Raw genomic sequence first — 4275 nt, forward strand, 5'->3', positions numbered from 1 at the left:
TACACACACACACACACACACACACACTCACGTGTGAATGTTTTAAGCATACATACACACATACTCTCTGTTACATGTACGCTTTCTTTCTCCCTCCTCCTCTCAACATCTTTCCTTCTCTCTCTCCCACCATCCCCTCTCCTTCTCTCCTATCTCTCCCGACTTCTGTCCATCCCGTCCTACCTACTTCGACCTCATCTACTCTCCAGGCATTTTACCTTTTGATGTTAAAAGCCAACATCCGTCCCATCTACATTAAATGTCAGTTGTGACCTGCAGTGTGTTACAGTAGTTGGACTTCGTTCCACGCTTTCTTCTTCAGAACAATTACTAACCAACAACAACAACAACAACAATAACGACGGCCACGACGACGACGGTGGCGACATTCCCTGCGCTAGCATTGGTAAAATTCCATTTTACCATTTCAATTTAAAACCACGAAGACTGCGAAAATCAAAACAATTTTTTCTTTATTGCTTTGCGACATCGTGACGTGTATAAAAGTAAACGAGGGAATTCTCTACGTGCTAACATGTGTTAGAAATAGCAGGTAAATCTTCCTCAAATCACACACTCTACAGGGTTCATAAAAAAAGAGGACATATATTTCTTTACTGCCCACAAGGGGCTAAACATAGAGGGGACAAACAAGGACAGACAAAGAGTTTAAGTTGATTACATCGACCCTAGTGCGAAACTGGTACTTTATTTATCGACCTCGAAAGGACGAAAGGCAAAGTCGACCTCGGCGGAATTTGAACTCAGAACGTAACGGCAGACGAAATACCTATTCCTTTATTACTCACAAGGGGCTAAACACAGAGAGGACAAACAAGGACAGACAAACGAATTAAGTCGATGTAATCAACTTAAATTCTTTGTCTGTCCTTGTTTGTCCCCTCTATGTTTAGCCCCTTGTGGGCAGTAAAGAAATATATATCCTCTTTTTTTATGAACCCTGTAGAGTGTGTGATTTGAGGAAGATGTACCCTAGTGCGTAACTAGTACTTATTTAATCGACCCCGAAAGGATGAGAGGCAAAGTCGACCTCGGCAGAATTTGAACTCAGAACGTAACGGCAGACGAAATACCGCTAAGCATTTCGCCCGGCGCGCTAACGTTTCTTCCAGCTCGCCGCCTTAAGAAAAATATGGAATTTACGTGTCATCCTTGCGTAGGGGCCATGCTAATCTTCTCTGTATCGTTCCAATTTTAGAATATGTACCACCGTAGCTAGTACGTTCATAAAAAATAGAGGATATAATAAGCGCAAACATGGTGTGCGGTTAAGAAGTTTCCAGTGTGCGGCACCTGGGACAAATGTCTTTTGCTGTAGCCCCGCACCGACTAATGCTTTGCCTCTTGCGACTGAATTTAGGAAACGGAAACTGTATAGAAGCCTGCCCTATACAAACGTGTATCTGTGTGTGTGTGTGTACATATGCGTGTGAGCATGTTTGTGTATGTATGTGTGTGTGAGAGAGAGTTTGTGCTGGTGTCTTTCCTGCCATACTGTTTGACAACCGGTGTTTGTTTGTTTACATCCTATTAACTTAGCGCTTCTGCAAAATATACCGATAGGATAAAGTACCAGGTGTAGAAAATAAATACTGGGTGTGATTTATTCGATTAAAAACCCTTCAATGCTGTGCTCCAGCATGGCCGCATTTCAACGACAGAAACACGTAAAAGATTGAGGATGATTAAAAAAAAAAAAAGTGAAGAACACATTAGGGTATCCAATTCTGGTGACCACCTCAAAAGACGGGATTATCATTTCTGGAACGCCTTTTGATGATAAAATCTGGCTCGATCAGCACTGATTTGAGGAGTGGCTTAGCACAACAACAGCAGCAGTAGCAGCAGCAGCAACGATGACAGCAAGAATGACGCTGACGAGGAAGACTACGAAAGCGGTGGTGATGACGCTACTGGAATCTCAAAAGAGGTTACGACTGAACGCTTTCCAACCGTGTCAGTCAACCTCGAAATAAAAGAGCGGAATTGAAAGAGGATTGAAAGAGCGAAAGAATAAGAGAGAGAGAGAATTGGTAAGTCCAGTTGCTATGGTGACAGTCAGGATTTCATACTTGCTTGGAAACTCTTGCAGTCGACAATGCTGCGAAGAATATTGTGCCAATATGCGAAAAATGAACGTTTATTCGATGAGAGAGAGGGGGGGGGGAAGAGAGAGGGTAGATAGATAGAGAGAGAAGGGGGAAGATAGAGGGTAGATAGAGGGAGAGAAGGGGGGAAGAGAGAGGGTAGATAGATAGAGGGGAAGTGAAAGAGAGATAGGATATGTGTGATGATGAAAAAGTGAGAGAGTGAGAGAGAAGGAGTAAGAGAGAGGGATAAATAGATTGATACGTAGACAGAGGGAAAGTGAAAGAGAGATAGTAAATGTATGATTATGAGAGCGAGAGTGAGAGAGAGAAAGAGAGAGAGAAGAGGGGAGAAGGATGGAGGAGAGGTAGTGAGAAAGAGATTGTAAGAGAGAAAAGTGAAGAGGGTGAATGTATAACGGGTAGCAGAGAGTGAGAGGGGGAGAGAGAAAGATGTAGAGAGATGAGACAGGGGGAGAGGGAGGAAGATAGAGAGACAGAGCGGGAGAGGGAGAGAAGAGGAGCAGGAGAGATGGAAGGTGAGAGAGAAAGATGGAGAGAAAGAGAGAAAGTGAGGTGGTAAGGGAGAGAGGGACAGGGTAAAAGACAGAGACAGAGAGACATTAAGAGATAGATAGAAAGAGAAAGAGAGAAAGAAATAAAGATTGAAATGAGAGAGAGGGTGGTAGAAAAATAGATAGATAGAGAGGTGAGACAGAGAGGAGAGAAAGAGAGACAGAAAGAGAGAAAGAGAGTATGGAAAACTAAGGTGTGAGAAAGGGGAGGTGGGCAAGAGGTAAGGATGGTGGATTTGTCTGTTAATTACATTTAAAGATTGCAAAACATTGGAACGGAAGGAGTTGAGGGGGGATGGTCGTGTAATGTGTCTGTTTGTGATGGTGGTGGCGGTGGTGGCGGTGGTGGACTGGGGCGAGCCAGATTGCATTTAGTGATGAATGTAACGACAATGAATAATGAATGTGGGGTGGTGGTGGTGGAGATGGGGTTAGAAGGAGGTGGGAGAAGTAGGAGTGGGGGGAGGAGGTGAAAGGACAACAACGATGATGATGATGATGATAATTGTAATAGTGGTGGTAGTGATGGTGGTGATGATGATGATGATGAAGATGGTGATCTTGGTGGTCGTGGTGATGACGGTGAAGATGAAAAACGATGATGTTGAAGATGATGATGATGATGATGATGATGCTGATAATGATATTTATGATGGTGGGGTGGTGGTAGAGATGATGTTGCTGATGACGACGACGACGACGACGACGATGATGATGATGGTGATGATGGTGATAAAAACATGGTGAATTATGATGATGAATTAAGATTTTTTTTCCACTAATTTTCCGGTCAACTCCATATTAGCAGCAGCAGCAGCAGCCGCAGCAGTAGCAGCCGCAGCAGCAGCAGCCGTAGCAGCAGTTATAGATATCTGTTGGTGATGAGAGCGCAATAACAAGATTAAGTAACTACTAAGGGTGTTGCTGCTACTGCTGCTGATAATACAACAACAACAACAACTACTACTACTACTACTACTCCAACCACCACCGCCACCATCACTACCACCACCACCATATCAACATTACTACAAATACCATTACATCCAACATGACCCTCCCCACCACCATCATATCACCACCACTACCACCACCGCCACCATCACCACCACTGCAGCTACAATAGTAATAATGGTTTCAAATTTTGGCACGAGGCCGGCAAAGGTGTAAGTCGATGACATCGATCCCAGGATGTCATTCGTAGTTTATTATATCGGATGAAAGGCAAAGTTGACCAACTCGAAGCTTCTTAATGCTTTACAAATTTTGGCAGGTCAGAAATTTTAGTGAGAGGGGTGGGGGTGTTCGATTGCATTGCTTCCCCCCCCCCAGTACCTATATAATACTTTATTTTGCCGACCCCTGATAAATGTGAGTGAGCAGAGACTAGTAGACCAGGATAATGCTATTAGGAGATGTAAGTGGGCAACAGAATTAGAGGCGGAAAGAGATTACAAGTGAACTCGAAAATTGTTGTGTGCAAGTAGAACACCCCTATTGGTTAGCTCCTATTGGACTGTGCCACAATATAAATGGACATATGCAGAGAGCGTTCGAGAGTAGAGTAAAGCCGTGATTTGCGTATTGTCGAT

The 4275-nt window shown here is 43.7% G+C and overlaps 1 pseudogene; it reads right to left on the bottom strand.

Moving 5' to 3' along the window:
* Window positions 1-1147: 1147 nt before the first annotated feature.
* On the bottom strand, window positions 1148-1243 carry LOC115218173 (annotated as a pseudogene).
* Between the last annotated feature and the right edge of the window lie 3032 nt (window positions 1244-4275).

This window comes from Octopus sinensis, linkage group LG12 (assembly GCF_006345805.1).
Source record: "Octopus sinensis linkage group LG12, ASM634580v1, whole genome shotgun sequence".
NCBI classification, from domain to species: domain Eukaryota; kingdom Metazoa; phylum Mollusca; class Cephalopoda; order Octopoda; family Octopodidae; genus Octopus; species Octopus sinensis.